General features: G+C 46.3%; 1 protein-coding gene across 1 annotated transcript in view; it reads right to left on the bottom strand.

The window, feature by feature from the left end:
* Nucleotides 1-20,672, bottom strand: part of LOC147700465 (cystathionine beta-synthase-like) — a 186,859-nt gene that overhangs the window by 115,047 nt on the left and 51,140 nt on the right. The gene's annotated exons all lie outside the window — the stretch shown is intronic.

A 20,672-nucleotide genomic window follows, 5' to 3' on the forward strand; every position in this document is an offset into this window, starting at 1 on the left:
TCAAAACACAAAAAAAACATGCACATGTCATGTGTTCATGTCCAGAGTGTGTGCATAGAGAAGGGGGATGTCTAGGGACAAAGTATGGAGGGAAAAGTGAAAGGGACGCCTTGAAGGGAGAGAATGAGTGAGATGGAACAGGAGGAGACAAAGAGAATAAAAAATAGATTCAGATCAGAAAAAGGAAGAAATAATACAGGAGAAGAAGAAAGGACAAGCATTTGCATTGCAGTAGGTCTTGCATTTACGAGAGTTTGAGCCATTGGCATTGTAAATGACAATGCCAATAGCTCAAAGTCTTGCAAATGCGAGACCTATTGCATTGCAAATGCAGTTTCTGCAAAAGTGCTCCATGGCATGCTTTCAGATTAATGGTGGCCGTGCCCCTTTCTTCAGACCCAGCTTATCTAAAGAAAGGGGCACGGCCACCATTAAAGTCAACGCGCAGTATGGGTCACTTTTACTAAACAAATCTGTTTGTCAAGTTGACAAACACATGCATTTTGTTGCAAAAGTGCCCCACCCCAGAGTTTCACTTTATACAGCTGCGCACCATCCTTTAGACCTGGCTCGTCTAAAAAAATAGTGTTCGGAGGTTGTATTTAAAGCCTACAGAGTAATGACACATGTAACAGGGAGTGTTGTCACAGGAGGTTACAAATTGAGACAAGGCGGTACTAAGGAGGGACTACAAATCCTATCAGCCAATGAAAAACCACAGTTTCCAAAGGACAATCACACAGGCCAATGAAAAATATAGGCGGAGAGTGGACGGAGCTTCAAGTCCATTCCACAATACAGCATGCTTTGCAGAGCAGCACGTGCGCTGCTCAGGCTCGACCTAAAAAAAGGGTGTGAGAAGATGGAGGTGAGAAGGAGAGGAGAAGACGGAGATAGAGGTCAATGAAAGGACCGGGAAAAAATAAGAGACTGCCGGCAGATTTTCAAAGAAGTCACGCAACGCATCGCAGCCCCCAGAGAGATTGTGTGCCGTGACAGGGAGTGAGCAGGAGAGCACTATATCTTGAGAGCTATGGCTCTCTCCTTTCCTCTCCATAGCTCCGGTGCTGCTTCCTGCAGCTGCGCGCCAGGTACATACCTTAGTGCCATAGTGCAAGGGTGTGTGCAAGAGTCTAGCATGGGTTTTATACTGGAAGGTTACCTTTCCAACACAAAATACTAAGCCTAGACAAGTTCAAACACTTTTTCCACTTTGTATGTGCGTAGCACAGTGCAGCACACAGGCGAAGTAGGAAAAGAAGAGAGAAATGAAAACATTTGTCCTATTAACTCCTCCTTTCAGATGGTGTTAACTTTTGAAGCTAAGCCCTGACTACTAATGTTTGTAGATAGGGTTTCGTATCAAAAGGCATTCGTGGTGGCATGTGAACGCCCCATGTACCCCCTTGGTGCTAATGCGTTACTTGTAGGGCACTTTCCAAAGCAGACCAAGTTTTCCGCTGGAAATTAAATTGGTAAAAAAACATTTTGTGCTGGTTAGTGTCACTTTTGTGATGCTAATCCAGTGGAAAATGTTTGAAAATCTACCCCAGGAAGCTTATTTACAATCTCCTTGCGCCGCTGGTGCGGCACTTTTAAGATGAGAAAATGTGACATTCCGGCGTTGCAAGGGGTTTGTATAAAAGCGCCTATGGGTCATTTTTATCAAAATGGAACGCATCACGTCTTCTTGCTGCACTGCATTACAGGCAAAGGGCAGGAATGTGCCGTATTCATTACAATACGGCACAGTCCTGTCCTTTCCTTGCGCTGTCGCACAAACTGCTGCCTAGCTCCAATGCATTAAGAAAGCAACAATATCTCAACTGCTATCATTCGACAGGACAGTTAGATACGTATGTAGAATACATTACATGAAGAGAAAAGGAGACTCTTGGTGGATTTTTAGGAATGTGCACATGGCATCATATATTTGGATATAAGTTACAATAAGGAGAAATACAGTTGTGACAGCACCGTAGGTAAAAAATTCAGTGAACAACCCGAATTGGACTTCGTGCTCGATTGTGTACATGACACAAAGGCCGGCGACGCAAGTAACAATGTGTGATCCACAAGGAACGGCGCAAGGTGCAAACGTGAAAAGATATGTACAATGAATAGGGTGGTTCAAGTTAATGATTCACAATCTTATTAGACAATTTGTTAACAATTTCTTTTGAACCACGAGAAGGGTGCGCCATCAGTTGCGCTGACAGGTCGGCGGCGTTTCGATCCAATTACTTGGGATCAACTTCAGGACCGGGTTGAAAGGTTTGGACGGTGCTGGATTGAAGTTCAAATGCTGTGAAAAGGTCGTGTCCCAAAAGACATCGGCAGAGTAGGTACAGGGTAAGCCACAGTCAATTGTGCGGGCTCTGAAACTGAAAAAGGCGTAATAATTTGCTGAATGACAGCTGTGTCCCGGAGGACACCTAATACCCCTTTCTTCCACACACTACACTTCCTGCCTCTTTATCTCATTCTTACAGAGACTTCCACATCAAATTTTCAACTCATAAATCTTTCTTCTACACACTACACTTTCTGCCTCTTTATCTCATGATCACCATGGCTGCCTCATCATGCTTTCCTAATAATAATAATAATAATAATAATAATAAATGAGTTTCTAAAGCACATGCTTGTACTATACAGTATGTGCACGCTCCTTCATTCTAAAATCAAGGTACGAAGCTGATTAGACCCTAAGAGAAATCTTGGATAAATTCTTGGCTTAAAGGAAACTAAACTTAAGCTACACCACACTTACTTCTTCCCTCGTACTAGACTTAGGTTAGGTACATCGGGGAAGGCGTATTTCAGAAGCACCAGTTGAGTACTTTTAGTCTTTGTTATTTATGTATATATTTTATGGCTTAGGAATCATACAATGCTTTTACAGTATTATTTTATAATACTCTTCATACTGTACGCATTATACTTTGCAACCAGTATTACGATTGTAGCAGTTCACTTTACTTGCAAGAGAAAGAAGACTTTTATTGAAAACGCTTGTCTCTCTATTTCTCTGCACCTCTGATGAAACGAAGCATGCACGATTGACTGAGTAAAATATCTATCTATTGTTTCCACGACTCTAGAGATATATTTCTTATTCTTGGGAAACAAATATGTCATGTTTATGTGGTTGTCAGAAACTAATCCCTTCTTGTTTATTCGCCTCTGAGACAGCTGGCACTCACAATTAAGTTTAATATATTCGATAGAGACCTAGTCGACACCAGTCCTACGTCAATTCTATAGTATATATTATTCCAATGCGCAGAGCCTATTGGGAATATAGGAACTACTCTACACCTTCTTCCACCTCCTACACTTCCTGCCTCTTTATCTCATGCTTACCAGGTCTGCCTCATCATGCTTTCACCTCATACCTTCTTGTCCCACCACACTGCACTTTCTGCCTCTTTATCTCATGCTTACCAGGGCTGCCTGGTCTTGCTTTCCCCTCACGCCTTTCTTCCACTTCCTGTCTCGTGAGCAGAGTGCCAAGTCTGCTTAGTGGTGACTCCAAGCCACGCCTCTTTCATGACCCCCCAGTTTGAAGTGGAAGGGCACTGCTACAACCGGCTCCAATGGGAGCACTTTATGGGACTGGGTGCAGCTCACGGTGACCGGATATGACCTCACGTGCATCCGCTTCAGGCTGCACGTACTCCAGGATACCTGTGTAAGACCCATCATCTTTGGTTCACGCGCACCCTTTGAAAGGGCTGCGTTGACTCGCTGTGCAGTAAATACGGACACCGAATATTGATAGATTTTTATTCCCCTGCAGACTTCGTGCAGCAGAGGGACACTGCTTCTTGAGATACACAAATGGTGCAGCAGCTGCTGCTCGGCGGAATGAATGGATGCGTTTCTGCTTCTCCTCAGATTTCAGGTATTCAGCGAGTTCATCTCTCCCGGCTGACATCTGATGTGTCCTGAAGAGCACAATTTTGAATTCCAGCATGATCAATCCAACCTTCCTTCCGAGATCATTAAACGAAGTGCTGTGAGATATGAATACATGGTATTTACAGCACTTACCAACAGCAAACTCTGCAGGCCGACCGACACGTCCCCGCAGGGGACACTAATAAGAGGGCGGCCACCGTAGTGCCACAGGAGGGCACACGGGGCAGCCCAGCTCTTTAGCTCTTTGGGACCCTGGAGGGTCCTCCCGCGCGTCACTTCCTTCTGGGGGTGGGCGGGGGAGAGTATATATTCCTCCCCCGCCCACCGAGCGGCCTCTTTGTCCACTGTCCCCTCACCCTGACGCCGTTTGAGGTGCACTCCATGCTTCGGCCTGAGGCCTTGTCTGGCGACGGAGTCTCGTACTTGCGGTGAGGCATCCCCCTCGGGATGGTTCTGTGTTTTCTTTATGGGGTGAGGGGACTATGTAAGTGATTAGGCATAGCATTACGGGCGATGCGTGGCCACGGCATTTTAGTTTCGGGATCTCTCGGGATCACATTGAGGCTGTGGGACTGCCGGAGGGTTTCTATGCTCTCGCCGTTTCGCAGAACTTGTGTTGTCTCGGCTTTAGCATTTCGCGCTGTTGTAGTCCTATCCGTGGTAGGCAGTATTGCTTTCCTTTCCTTTGCCGGCAGTGTTGGTTTTCTTTCCGTGGTCTGCAGGCTGAAAATGTTTCCGAATTCTGCAGTGGTTATTTCCTCTCGCGTACGCAGGGTTTTTTGCATGTATTTAGTGCGGAGCCCCTCTGCCACGGCCGGTTTCAAGGCGTCGATGGGGAATCTAGTTACGATTGGGCCTGGCGGGCTCTCTTTATGGTGCGATGAGGTGGCTCGTCATTCTGATAGCTGGGACAGGGTGCTTGGGTAGACAGGGATTTCTCTTTGGTTGCACGCTTTCTCGTCAAGGATATTTACTCTGATTACGGCCACTTTGACCGTTACGATCTATTCAGGGCACACCTTCTCATTCGTGCATTCCCCCCCCCCCACACATTCCCCATCGGGTGCTTTTGAACAGTGGTTGGCCCCGTGTTGCGGGGGCGCTATGGTTTGTTGTTGGGGGGGGGGGGGTGTTTGCTCGGGGTCCGGGCGACGCATCTGGCAGTACACACAGGGGTACAGGGGGCCGTTTGTCATTTTATTCTTCAGCAGCCTTCTGCGGGCAGGCCGTGATGTTTCCTCTGGGTGCCTTGCTTGTCCTCCGGCCCGGCCCTACTCGTGTTGCAGGACCGTTTGAGGGAAGTTTTGTGTTACTATTCCTGTGACACCTGGGGTACCAGCTCTATGACAGTGCTGTTTTGGCGCAAAGTAGAGTCCAGTTTGGCATTCAGGACGGCTTCGGGGCACTGCTTACGTAAGCGGGGCCGCAAGGTCGCAGCCACTTTAGGGATCTGGGCAGCCATTGTCCACTGAGTTCGCGGGCAGTTTGCGGCCATCTTGGCGAGGCGAACATCCTTGTTGGCATGTGTATATGCTAATAAACCTGCAGCTACTTTTTCCCAACAACAAGTTGTCTTGTCTGTTCATTTCTGCGACATGCATGTTGCTGGGAGCGGGCGAGTGAGTGGGCCGATATTGACACTAGATGGGCCGTCCGACACGTCCCCACAGGGGACACACATAAGAGGGCGGCCCCCATAGTGTCACAAGATGGCACACGGGGGCAGCCCAGCTCTTTTAGGATCGGAGGGTCCCGAGCGTCACATCCGGCCTGTTGGGGGCGGGGGAGAGTATATATTCCTCACCCGCCCACCTAGCGGCCTCTTTGGCCGCCGTCCCCTCACCCTGACGCCGTTTCCCTCCCTAACGCATACCCGGCGTTCTCAGGGTGGGGGGGGGTAATGCTTTCTAATCTTGTCTCATTTGTGTTGCAGGCGGAGTTACAGGGCGATCCAGAGGCGGAAAGGTACCCCGGAGTACCCTCTTCAGGAGCACAAAGGATGCTGAGGCCTAATATCCCCAGGTAGTCTGTGCGGTGGACCCTGGGGGTGCGACGGCGCCCCGCTATCCTACGGGCGGTTGGAAACCTGTACAACCGGGGGTTGCTTGAACGCTCCGCCCCTCGTAGGGGGGGGCGTGAGCAAGAGGGTGGACCAATGGTTCACCGGAATTGGGAGGGGCTATCTCCTCCCATTACCGCTAAGCAACGATTGGCTAAGGCCATGTTGCAAATTGGCCCATCAGGTGGTAGGTCGCGAGGGGCGGCTTGCCTTTTGGATCGCCTGTAAGATAACCCACCATGTTGGCATGTGTATATGCTAATAAACCTGCAGCTACTTTTCTCTCAACAAAAAAGTTGTCTTGTCTGGTTATTTCTGCGACATGCATGTTATGGGGAGCGGGCTGGTGAGTGGGCCGATATTGGCACTATGCGGTGTGGCGCACTATATGAAAAGCATTGGCACATGCAATACACCAAGCTTGCATTCTAAATAGATGCCTGTAATACACACACTAAGCCAAGCTGTGGCGCTATGAGACCATGCATGTTGATTTGTAGGCACTAGTTCATAACTCATGAAAGCCATAATGTTAAGCCAATCCTGCAGGGTGTAAACTAGTAAACGTCCACTATATGCCCGAGCCCAGTGCTCTACATTTGCAGGTGCTGCTGTGTTCCCTGCACTTCTTTGATCTGAAAGGCAGAGTAGCTGCCCTCTTCAGCAGAGCTGCAACACTTTGATGGGGAGCACTGAGGCTTCTTGCTAATGTATAGGTACTCTCATATTGAGTGTACCTGCACTTACATGAGTGGCATGGCAAGGGTCCATGGACCCCAGCGCAAGCAGGGGAAATGCCCCGCCCCCCAACTGTTGTCAGGCAACAATAAACGTGCGAAGGCAGTTTTTTTAACTCATCTAAGGAGCTCAGATGGTTAACGCGGCTGCTGCAAAGAGCGTGTACTATGCAGATCACAGAACAGTAGTTTATGTGCATAGCTCAGTGAGTTACTGCTTTGGTCACAGAGATCATTTTGTAAGTGTGCACTTCATAAGTTACAACCGTAATCTAGGTTAGAAAGAAATCAGTGCGAGAAAGATAAAACATAAAATGGTAATAGATAAAAGCAGGGCACAAGTCCTAAAAAAGCAATGGGGGGCACCGGAAGGGACGTCACGACAGGAAGTGACATCACGAAAGGTGCCGAGCTCCTCGTCCCAGAGAGGCCAAAGAGTGAAGTCCAGCTTTTTGGCAGGGGGGACGGCGTCACCCCGGTAAAATAAGTGAGGGAACGCCGTCCACCCGTGTGGTACCCCGAATCGAGCCCTGGATAAAAGTTATCATCACTTTTAGTTTGCTTTGTGCGTTACGGGCGGGCGGGTGGTCAGGGCTGCTCTGCTCCTTGAGCAGGGCAGGGGAGAAATAGTTTTCCCACTCCTGAGTACGCAGAGACTGTTGCGTCGGCCCTCTCGGGCCATATCCAAACCAATCATGTGCACTCTGCCATTCTCCATGAGGGCTACATTGCAGCCTGCATGGACAACATGGCAACCCCATTAGCCCCTGGATGGGTGGCATCCCGACAAATTACAACGCTGCTTGCAGCGTTGTGATTGGCTTTGGGAAAGGAGCCTGGCTTCCTGCTTCCTGTCGGAGGTAGGAGAGCAGGAGCCGAGAAGACGTGGACCCAGTGGAAAGGAAAGGTAAAATATTAATATATTTTTTAATTTCTCCGCGATATCCACCCGCGACACCCCCCGCAAATCCCCACTCGCAACCCCTCGTGCCCGCCCCCCACCTATGAGCAATGCCGGCCGCTACTGCGCATGAAACCTAACCCCTTGTCATTGGGGTCTAGGGAGGATGGGCTTAGGGCAGGGTCTGAGCTGGGCATGGAGCGGGGAGGGGGGCTTAGGGTAGAGTCCCAGCTTGGCATGGAGAAGGGGCTTGGGACAGGGTCCCAGCTTGGCATGGAGGGGGGAGGAGGGGCTCAGGACAGGGTCCCAGCTTGGCATGGAGGGGGGAGGAGGGGCTCAGGACAGGGTTCCAGCTTGGCATGGAGGGGGGAGGAGGGGCTCAGGACAGGGTCCCAGCTTGGAATTTTCGGGGGAGGAGGGGCTCAGGACAGGGTCCCAGCTTGGCATGGAGGGGTAGGAGGGGCTCAGGACAGGGTCCCAGCTTGCCACGGAGCAGGGAGGAGGGGCTTAGGACAGGGTCTCTCATGGGAAAGAGCTAAAAATGTCCCCCTTCTCGTCCGATCTGCACCGTCCCGGTACTCCAATCTTATCTTTTCCCACCTACCCCTACATGCCAACCCCCTATTTAGTCCACCTCTCTTCCAACCTTCTCCCCTAGTTACCTTTCCTTACGCTCCCCTTATTCCCTCCTCTTCTCCTCTTTTCTACCCCCTCCTCTCCTCGCTATTTACCCCAATTTCTTCACCAACCCACTCCATCTCTCTTCTTCTCCCCACTCCTACAGTAATGCTGTGCGACCCCCTTTTTCCCTTGGTAACTCTTTCCCTTTCCCTCCCTCGGGCCTAGCAGAACCACTTTTTCTTCAATTTACCTATCTCCCAACCCCCCTCACTCCGCCAGGTGCCTGTTCCCTCACATCGACCTCACCTGGCTGACAGGACCTCTCCAACCCCCTCTCCTCTCTTCCTCTCAAACCTCCTTCCTTCTTATGACTCCACACATTCCTCCCCTCTCTTTCCGCCCCATCGCCTCGCTCCTCACCTATGTTTTAAAATGAAGTATTGAGTCGAATTAATTAAGATTAAATTGTATAATTGAAGAAGTATAGTTATGCAACCCTGGTGAGAAATGTGCATGCGCGGCTGCCCGCACATGCGCATTGGTTAGAAATTGCGCCGTGAACGAGCAGAGGGAGCCCCGGGACGCCGCGGACAAGGTAAGTGTATTTTATTTATTTATATGGGCCCATTTAATCAAATTTAGCTATGTAGGGGAGGGGGGCATGCTTCGTGTAGTGGGGCTACGCGAAGTGCGCAGGTGGGCGTAGTTTCTCGCCCACTTTGCGTAGCTTCGCGTAGCCCCACTACGCACACTACACCCAGGGTTAATATTAATGAGAATATTACATAATCCTTAGGCAAACCTGGTTTTGTTCTTAATCTGCCAAGATCTCTGTTGAATGTGTTGTCAAAGTGATTAGAACCGACTCGATGAGAAAGTCGTGAATGTTGATTTGAGGCTTTCACTAAGCAGGACATATTCCAAACATCTCCAGAATCTAACACAACTACATTTCTTTTGACATCAGAAATTACAAAAGGACCCCTGAATTTAGAATGCCCTTTCCTCACAATGCCAGGTCTTCGCACAAGAACAGTATCACCAACACACCACAAAATCTGTTTTGTGCCATGTCGGTTATCAAAATTGATTTTGTATTTGTGTTGATAATTCTTTCTTCGTACACTCATGTCAGAAACAGAAAGTTGATCAAGAACAGAAGTATCCAGTCCTAACCAAACAGGATTTAATTTACAATGAGGTTTCCTTCCCCTGAGAACAGCAAAAAGTGATACACATGTCACACTATTAGGTGTCACTCTGTGTGCCCACCAAGTTTCTCTCAAAGCCACCTTCAATGATATTTTATTTTGAATTGCACGTTGGACACAACTTTTAACAATTTTGTTCATGCTCTCTGCCAATCCGTTTGCTTGTGGCGAATAAAGAGCGGTTTTAAAATGAACAATGGCTAAACTTGAAAGAAACTGTTCCATCTCTAAGGACACAAATTGCGTACCATTATCGGAAATGAGGGTCTTAGGAATTTCTTCTCTGGAAAATTCCTCCTTAAGGAAATCAATAACAGTTTGAGTATCAACAATTGGAACACATTTGGTTACCACCCATTTAGAAGTATAATCCACCAGCCAAATCACAAAACGTTCACTGTGGTTCAATAACTCATATGGACCTGCAATGTCTATGGCTAGTTTTGTCCATGGTTCAACAGGCACTTCCACTGGTGAAATTGGTGCAGAGAAAGTTTTTTTAGATTTATCATTGTTGGCACATTGCCAACAGTCCTTTACAACACTTTCCACCTCATGGTCCATTCCTGGCGACCAGTACCACGGACGAAGTCTAGCTTTTGTCTTATTACGAATCATGTGCCAAATTGATTACTTTGGATCTCAAAACAAAAGGAGGAACTAAACGTTTTCCTCTCAATATCTTTTCATCCAAAATACATAACTCATCTTTAACACAAAAATAATTGATCCTGGAAGAAGATAGCATTTTCTTGTCTGGCCATCCTTTTGTAATGAAATCTTTCAAAACGCTCAAATCAGGATCATTCACACATGCATCAGCCCATTCTCTATTTTCTCACAAATCCAATGTATAGTCGAAATGTCCACATTGACTACATCAGATTGAATGGGTAACCTTGACATACAGTCTGCCATACAGTTTTTAGAACCCTGTACAAACTCAAGAACAAAATTATAGTTGGATAAGCCATCCACCCAACGAGAAATTCTAGGAGAAAGATTGTCTATCTCTCTGGAAGTGAAACTCCTTGAAAGTGGTTTATGATCAGACCTTACAATGAAAGGTATTCCCCACAGGAAAAAATATTGAAATGGAGAATTGCCCAAAAACCTGCCAATGCCTCCCTTTCAATTACTGAGTATCTTTCTACCGCTTCTCTCAAAGCATGGGATGCAAACGCAATTACCTTTAATTCACCATTGGCCATCTGAGAAAGCACAGCGCCCAATCCACAAAAACTTGCATCAGTAGATACAATTGTTTTTTTATTCACATCAAAATTGCCCAAAGTCAGTAGTTTTGCAATACAACCCCTCACAGTACTGAATGCTACATCACACTCGTCGGACCAAACAAACTGAGAACACATTTTTAAAAGAGATCTCAAAGGTTGAGAAATGGAAGCAACTTTTGAATGAATTTAGAGCAAAATTCTGCCATTCCAAGAAATGAACGTACTTGATCTTTATTAATAGGTTTAGTAGCTCCCGCTATGCTTTTAGCTAACTCCAATTTAGGACTAATTCCCTCTCCAGAAATAGTATGACCAAGGTAAGTTACTGAAGTAACCCTAAACTTACATTTCTCTTTTTTAATCACCAATCCTGCAGTCTGCAATCTTTCCAACACTTGCCATAAAATACCATCATGCTCCTCCACATCTTTTCTATAAACCAAAATATCATCCTGGAAGCACAATTCTTTGTTTAAACCATGTAGTACTTGCTTCATTACTCTTTGAAAACACGCTGCAGTGGAAGCAAGCCCAAAAGCATCCTTACAAATTGAAAAACTCCAATAGGTGTGACAAATGAAGTTAAATGCTTAGACTCCGGGTGTAGCTTAAACTGGTGGTAAGCGGAGGACAAATCCATCACACTAAATATCTTTACATCCTTGATGAGGGTTAGTGTTTCAGTGATGTTCGGTAAAGGTTGTATATCTACCCAAATGAATTTGTTTAAATCTTTCAGATCAGCACACACCACCATCTTTAGGCGCCAAAACCACCGGAGCCAACCACTCAGAGCTCTCAATCTCTTCGATTACTCCTCTTTCCTTGAGTTTCTTAATCTCACGCTCCAATTGCTCCATCAATATGTTAGGAACCTTTCTCACTTTTGCTACAAAAGGTGTTGCACCATGTTTCAAAATGATTTTGTGTTCAAAGTTCCTTAGAAGTCCCAAATTAGTGCTAAAAACATCCTAGTCGCCAGTGTTAAAACAAAGTATTGAGTTGAATTAATTAAGATTAAATCGTTTAATTGAAGAAGTATAGTTATGCAACCCTCATGGACCTCGATCCAGCTCCCAACTGCCAGACGAAGTTCCAAACACAACCAAACCCTTGAGAATGTAGAATACACAATACATCATAACATGACATGGTAAGAATTCTAAACATGACATAACCATAACACTATCTCCCCCTAATTTTGTCCTTAATTTCTATTCTTCTTGCAACGCCAACAAAGACAACTCTCCCTTTATCTCTGATGCACCAACACCCGCCCTCAACCACCACCTTTCCCCACCTCTGAACCATGTACCCCAACTCCCCTCCTGTATCCCCACCTCTCCCTGCCTTCCACCGCCAATTGCACCCCCTCCTGTTTCCATTGAGCCACCCAACATGCCCTGCTCTGCCATACTCTCTCTGGAAAATAAGCTAGGTTCTCTCATCACCTCCATCTCCCAACTTGAAGCTACCATTTCACTTTTAAGCTCCAAGATTTCCACCTTTCCATACACCTCAATTCCTTTGGAAAACACTCACCTTCCCATGAGATGCACCTTGCCCCTACACCCCATAATAGCCAATCATAACCTGTTGTCTGCACACATCGCAAACTCACACAAGTCCTTGAACGCCCGCCTTCTTCCACTTTCCCCTCCAAGTGACCCTACTATCTACATTATTCCAACCATCTCCTCTGTCAGAACCACTCATCCACCTAAACCCTCCCGAGCACCCTCATATAAGTACAATATCCCTATCACCCCCCATGGCCCAAGTGCCCCCGTCACCAAAACAGTCTCGACAGAGCTGCGCTGCATTCTCCACAACTGCAGATCTGCAATAAAACACAAACTTGAAATCTCCGATACCATCACCCTTCACAATATTGACATGCTCTTCCTAACGGAGACCTGGTTCAACGATACCTCTCACTCTATGTTTGATTTCCTATTACCCACAGGCTATTCTATATTTAGAATTGACAGAATTGACAAAGTTGGGGGAGGTGTTGCAGTTATCTTTAGAAACTCCCTTCAACGTAAGGCTTTTCCTAACAGCTCCTTCCACACTTTTGAATGCCTATCCCTTGAACATCATCTGCACCACCGCTCACCCCTCAGATTCCATGCCATTTACCGCCCGCCTGATAGAGGTGACTTCAATCTCCACTGGGGCTCGCTTCAAGACTCTTCTGCGAATATGCTGGCCACCTTCCTCTCTGCAAACAATCTTATCCAGCACTGCACAGAAACAACACACTCTAAGGGCTCAATCCTGGACCTTGGTATTTCTAAAGCAGGCATGCGTACTATCGCTATCCCTATTCAAGTAGACTGGCCTGACCACCTCCTCATCCCATTCTCTCTCCACCTATCACACTCAATAACTCTCGGCCAACCTAATAGGGCTACTTCCTGGTTCCGTGACACCAAAAATATTGACCTCGGTACCTGAAGTGCGTCGCTTTTCCAAGGAAGATGTGCTTGTGGTACTCGGATCTTGCTAAACGAAGCGTGGCCAAATTATCGGTGGAGGGCGCTTGTCTCCATTGTTTCTCTAGAAATCTTAGGTACTTCCTTTCTTCATAGAGGGATTTGTTGAACCAAGGTGCTGAGCGAGTGGGCATTTTCTTTTTGCTTTGGAGAGAAGCAACCTTATTGATTTCGACTGCAAGGACTGTGAGGCATTGGGAGGTGAGTTCGTTAACATCTAGGTTCGGGTCTAGCCTTGGAAGTGATAGCAAAGCTGATTCACAGAGGGTACCGAGTGTAGGAAGGTGGATACCTGACTATGGTTACCCCAGATTTTTTGCCTAGTGTTTAGCTGGTTTTCGACTTAGTTGGCCTGGGATCCTGCTAATCAGGGCCCCAGGCTATCTGCTCTCTATTTAAAATGGACTCCATGTACCCTAGGTACATCTCCAATTGGATACTGGGTCACCTTATGAGCCCCTGTACAGTGTACTATAGGTACCCAGGGCATAGGCGCATCCAAGGCCTACCAGGGGCTGCAGCATGTATTATGCCACCCCTACCTTGCCACCCAAATTGACACAACTGGCTGATCACTCAGCTGGGGCAAGGTGGTGTAATCGCCCCTTGCTTAGATATAGTATACCTATATCTAACCTTATATCTAGACACATATACACCTATAAGTCACTTCTATGGCAGGCCTTAACAATCCTGGAGGCAGAGTGCTTGGTTTTATGTGAGATGGTGCTCTAGCATGAGCAGAGCCTGTCTGCAGCTTTCGGAACCATGTCCTTATAGCTGTTCTAGGATATTGCCATACCATATACTCTTAAGTGCATTATGAACCTCCCGGTCAAATGCTAACTATGGTTTGGCTTTATCAAAACATGTCGAGTAAGGTGTCATACGATTTGGAATAATACCTCCTCGCCAGTCCTGGCGATGGGGGTAGCATTCCACCCTTCTAGAGGGAGAAGACATGTAGTTCCTGCTATTCCTGGTTAAAGTTAACCAGAGCCTCAGCATCACAAAATGGATGCTGCTGCCACAGACAGAAGTCTGACCTCCTGCTGCTGGGAGTCCTTCCAGCGAGGGAGGCGTGGACAATAGGTTTCCTGCCTTGGGAGGTGCTAGCATCACCCCAGACAGGACTTTGTGTATTGGGACAGGGAGGGCTGAAAGGATTGAGACACTGCCTGGGGCACACATGGTCCCATGCATAGTCCAGTTCAAACCGGTGCTGGGGCACTCCAGCCCCAGCGCAAAACTGGACAAAGGGAAAGTGGTGTAACCACCCCCTTCCCTGGTCCCACCCATAGGAGGGACCTAGCACGTAATCCAGCCCCTAAGATTGGTATATAGGTAGGAGCTGAGTCTAGAGACTTCAGATAAATCCTGACTGAAACTCTGAAACGAAACTCTGGACCTTCGACGATCTATTTGAAGAAGACGACTAAAGAATCTCCATTGTGGTCAAGGAGTGGTCAAGGAGTGACCACTCTGCACAAGCAGGCACCATCCAGCGATCGACGACTTGCTTTGCCGCTGCCTCCCGCCGGAGCCCGAGCCCAGAGCCTGACAAGAACCAGATTCCCAGACATCCAACAGCCCAATCCACAGTTCCTGCAAAGCTGAGACCCGTGGAGGCAACGAGAGACGTGGGACTGGCCATCTTGAAAAGTCTGCGACCTGCTAACTATGCAGCCCCCGAGGCCTCCTCGAAGCTGTGCATTGGGGATTAAGAAGCCCCAGCCCCGAGCAGCATCTGCACCAAAGATCAGCCCTGCACCCTCCACGAGTTCTGCGTGGGGCCTTTTTGCATTTTCCTGCTCGATGCATCTGCCCGGTCACTTGCCCATTGGCTAGTGGCCATCTTGGCAACGATCCTTTAAAACTACACTGCTGGTCTGATTGCTTCAGATTGGCCCTTGATTTCCTCAAAAGAAGTAGCCCCTCAGACCTTGCTGGTCTGAGTAGGAAGCCTACATTGTATCCTGCGTGGGTTGCCTTTGCCAGGGCTTGTTGACTCCAATCCTGAAGCCGATACTGCCGAAAGCGAGAGCCTTTGTGGTACAGTCCGTGCCTGACTTCTGGTTGTCGTCGATACCTCCTGGTCCACGTGACTGCAGAGACAAGCTTCCCATCAGCACCTGATTGCTTCGCGACATCGCCTGGTTCCTTCCTGGTTCCTTCCTGGTCACTGGCTAGTGACCCAGACTCTATCCCCTCTGCTTTCAGGTCCTCTACACCTTCGATCCACCCTTGGATCCACCCGGACTCTTCTCTCCTGGCCGCCTGCAGCATCTTCTCTCTAAGGCTCCATAGAGCTCCACGAAGAAACCCGGCACACTTTGGGACCTATGCACCCGCTTCCTGTGGGTTAGGTAACGTGAGTACTGCGGTGCTCCTGTAAAGAGTAACTCTGCTAGTGTCCTAGCTTCAAGTGGTTAGGTTCTAGTCCAGTCGGAAGACTCCCAAACCTTTAACTTTCTATTTTTACGAACCCATTGACTTCTATGTGTGCACACGTGTGCCTTTAGACACTGCACGCGCATCCCGTGGGCCTCCTGCTCCCTAACCATTGTTAGCCCCCTGTAGCCCCAGCGATTCCCAAGGCCCTAGGCCTTACCATTGTTCGTGACGTGGTTCTTATACCACTTTTTAAGTATACAGTTTAGCGGGCCACCCGGGCCTATCCATATTTGTGCAACTTTTGTATGCTATATTAAGTTACTTGTTTGCTTTTATGGTTTTAATTAACCGAATAAAGTTTTTTGACTGACTGACAAAGTTACTTGTTATGCGCTTGTGCTTCTGTGCTCATAAAGAGTTCAGGGTATTTCTTTAGAAATAAATACATATATATTTTCAATATATATCTGTGTGGTGTCCTTTCATTTGGTATTAAAGGGATTGCATATGGTAAAACAGCTGGCTTCACATGCCCTCTTGAGTTTAGCCTAAGACTGCTCTGTCCATGCTACCTCTAGGATAGCTGGTCTATAAGGTTGACTTTACAACCATCACCATAAGGGTTATTTGGACTGGTGCAAGGTGCCCACTAGAATAGTGAACATCATATACTAGGCCAACTTCTCACACCGAGGTCAATATTTTTAGTGTCACGGAACCAGGAGGTAGCCCTCTTAGGTTGGCGTTATAGACTGGTGGCTGACCTAGCAGATTTACTTAACCCAATAGTGACCAAACCCAGGCTGAATCAGAAGATTCAATCGTGGTTCGACCACAAGTGTAAGAAGGCAAAGTCCTTATCAATTGAGTCATTCAAAGCACATGACAGGACCCAAATTAAATTTAGGAGGCAGGAGTTTAAGCAAGTTATTTTAGAGGCCAAACAGCAATGGGAAAACTCCAAATGGGACAGTATAAAAAGTGCTCTGGGGAATAGGAATATGCAGTAATAATAATAATAATAATACTGATATTTGTAAAGCGCGAACAGCTACCTCGCAAGGAGGTGTCCCGGCGCTAAATGAACATTTTTTTTGTTGTGCAGGCAAGAAGGGGGAGAGTGCTTAGCTTAGTAAGTCTGGGCAATAGTGAGAACTGGATGTGGATACGGTCAAGTGGCAGACGAGCTGAATATTGCGCCCGAGAAGTGGATCGAACATTTCCGGCGGCTGTATTCGACTGAAACGGTTATTCCCATGGTGCCGACTCCCTCCCATGTACAACACACTGGTCTCTTATACAGCCCTGCGCATGCTCCCACATTGCCCAGAATGGAAACTGATGTAGGCATAATGATAACACAATTGGAGGTGGAGGGTGCGATCAAGAGACTCCCGGCGGGCAAAGCACCGGGCCTTGATAAAATTCCCTGGGATTTCTTTAGGAATCAACCAGTAGTATGGATTCCATACTTTTGCTTGATGTTTAATGCCATACTCCAGGGTTTCCCTATACCAAAATCCTGGCTGGGGGCCGAGATTGCACCAGTGTTTAAAAAGGGCTCTCCATTAATCCCCGGAAATTACCGCTCGATCAGTTTGATCGGCGTTAGTCAAAAACTCTTTGCGCGGATTATCATCGACTGGCTTCAGACATGGATGGAGGAACATGAGAAATTGAGCCCATACCAAGCCAGATTTAGGGAAAAAATATCCACCTTAGACCAACTTCTTAGATTACAACTCTTGTATTGGAAAACGGTGAAAGTAGAGGGTGACAGCCTCTACTTGAGTTTTGTTGACCTCAAGAAGGCGTTTGATCTGGTACCTCGGGAACTCCTGTGGGTAGTATTGGAGGATATGGGGATCCCTACCTACCGTCTTGAGATTATCAACAGACTGCACTTAAATAACTTTGCACAAGTCAGGAGTCGTAAAAGGGATGTTTTGACACCTAGGTTTTTGGTTAATAGAGGAGTCAGACAGGGGTGTGTCCTGGCCCCCACCCTTTTCTGCCTTTTCATTAATGTCTTAATTTTCCACCTTAAGGGGGTCAAAGACGTCGATGCCCCGAAAATAAGAAACAAACAGGTAGTGGCATTGATGTTTGCTGATGACACCCTTTTATAGTCGAAATCCCCGATGGGAATACAGCATGCCCTAGATAGCTTTGCCAGTTTCTGTAAGAAAAGGGGGCTGGAAATTAATACACAAAAGACAAAGTATATGGTCTGTAATCCACCTAAGACCACCTGTCCCAACCCTTCCTTAAACAGCATCACTCTGGAAAGGGTAACGGTATTCGAATATTTGGGCATCACCCTCACAGATAATATGGAGTGGGGCCCCCAGATTGCTAAGGCCAAACTCAGGCTGGCGCAGACCTGGGGGGTGTTCTAAAACTGCACAGGGAATCCACCTCTAAACCAGTTGCCCCCATTCTTGAAATCTACAAAGCACAAGCTAGGGGAGCTATAATTTATGGGGTGGAACTGTGGGGGCACTCTTCAATTGAATATATTCTCAAGGCAGAAAATTGTTTCTTAAGATCTTCATTGGTTCTCCCAGCCAGCACTCCCGGTATTCTTTTGAGAATGGATTTAGGAATCAAACCAATAGATGAAGAAATCGGTTTACGTCCACTAACATATTGGCGCAGATTGTGGGTTACCCCAGAATTGAAGCACTTTAGATCTGAAGTTAAAGAACTTATGGGTCTACCTGAGATAGAAAAACTCCAGTGGTTTGCTTACATAAAAAAATGAGAGCAAGAGACTGGGTGATTTAGAGCTCTGGAGCAGCCCTGAAGCTGCCTGTGCAGAGATGTCACGAGCTGACCTGGTGAGACTCCATCGTAACCATCAGATGGCGGACATTCTTAGTAACTCTACGCTGGTTTCTTTAACCATAGAGTTTCTCAGTATCAAAGAGGAGTATAAATTGGAGCCCTTTCTGGGCATGATTTTACCCAGTGTAGCGAGGAAAATGTTGTGAATAAAAGATGGATAGTCATGTAGTTTCTTGAAGCTCCTTTATTCAAGTAAGATGGTGATAGGATGTACAGGAGAAAACCCCACCAGGAGCAGGATGGTTGCTGCTCAGCCCACTCTCTTTTACTGTCATTCCCCACACACAACCAGGCACACGAACATTCTACTCACTCTGTCATGCAGCATTCAACATTCCACGCAGACATCACATTCATACTGGCTGAGCAGCTAACAAGGAGATGACCCAAGGTACAACATATCCCCTTTCCTTCAATGGGAATAAAACACAATATTATACTACAAAGCAATTTAAAAATAGCAAAAGATAAAACTTGCAATATATTTTGAAAAAAAAACATAATACCAAAGAGAAGAGAAAGGAAGACTGAGTAAAAGATAAGAAGCCAGGAAAGAGGAGTGCAAAAGAGAAAATATAGCAAGACACATCCCCTTCCCTTGGGAACATTATGAAATACAGAGATGGTAAAATGCAATAAAACCAAAATGTGTACATAATATTCAAGTGCAGAGTAGGCATAGCACAATAAAAGTGAGTACAGATAGATAAAAAGGCAAAGCTGATACTAAGCACAAAGATTACGTAGGGTGAAAACAGTGAAAAGGGTGTGCGCACACCCCGCACTGAAAACATATGGAGGGAAGCTCTCAACTACCCTACAGAAGAAAATAACTTCTAAACTTAAAGTACCAGCAATTACAAGATGCACCCAATCAGGAGCTAATCTTGCAGAAATTTGTACCACTAAATTTGTACCATGTAAGTAAAATATTTAATTACTTGAATTGCCGTATAAATCATTAACACATTACAGTCTTACTTAAATAGCTGTAATATACTAAATTGCTGCATGAATCACTTACATATTACAGTCTTACGGAAATGCTGTAAGAATTACTATAAATATTACAGACTTACTGAAATGCTGTATAAATAGTATAGTATGGCAGTCTTATTCAATTGCTGCACGAATTACAGACTTAATGAATGCTGTATAAATAACTATGAATATAGTGTAACAGTCTTACTAAAAATAGCTGTAAGTCATTATCAACATAACAGCCTTACTAAAATTGCTGCTAATATCATTAAAATAGAACATACTTAAAAAAAATAGCTGGATGGCTTGACACAAACGTAAAATCTTAACCCAAGGTACAACAGAAACTCTATGTACAATTTAGACACGGTACAGTACCACTTAGGGGTTTCTCTCATAAATGGTCCCAATCTAAGCTCCTAGAATGTCCAGCGTGTGGTGCACAGGAGGAGACCGAGCCCCATGTCTTCTTCTTCTGCCCATGTTACAAGCTTTTTGGGTAGCGTTGGCTCGCCCAACTGTGTAGAAATATGGGGTTCAAACATTATCATCAGACATTTAGAATCCTGAAATGTGACACTTCTCCGCCTGTTGTAATTTCAGCCTCCCGTTTCTTGCTCGCCATGTGGCGCAGGCGATGGTCATTTATTATTAATATCTCCCGGTGAAACGTTACCCCTAGCCCATCTTGAGGTGTGATACATGCGTCTCGCTTGTCCTTGTTGTACCTCTTTTTAACCCTTTTAACTTTTGTACTTCATTTTTAACTACGTTTTTAGCTTTTATGATATCCAATTGAGCATTTCTTTTTAATGTGGATGAATATTGTCATAATTATGTGTTATATCGATTGTATGTTTGTATCTTTTATGGTCTATGACCGAAATAAAGATTATTTGAAGTTGAAGTTATAGAGTGTGATAGGTGGAGAGAGAATGGGATGAGGAGGTGGTCAGGCCAGTCTACGTGAATAGGGGTAGCGATGTTATGCATGCCTGCTTTAGAAATAACAAGGTCCAGGATTGAGCCCTTAGAGTGTGTTGATTCTTGGCAGTGTTGGATAAGATTATTTGCAGAGAGGACGGTGGCCAGCAAATTCGCAGAAGAGTCTTGAAGCGAGCCCCAGTGGAGATTGAAGTCACCCACGAAGATCTGGTTGTCACTTTGCGAGTATTTGTCGCTGATGAAGTCAGTGAGTTCCTCCATAAACGAGGGGCCGCTGCAAGGCGGGCGGTAAATGGCATGGAATCTGAGGGGTGAG

Source organism: Lissotriton vulgaris, chromosome 8 (genome assembly GCF_964263255.1).
Source record: "Lissotriton vulgaris chromosome 8, aLisVul1.2, whole genome shotgun sequence".
In the NCBI taxonomy this organism is placed as follows: Eukaryota; Metazoa; Chordata; class Amphibia; order Caudata; family Salamandridae; genus Lissotriton; species Lissotriton vulgaris.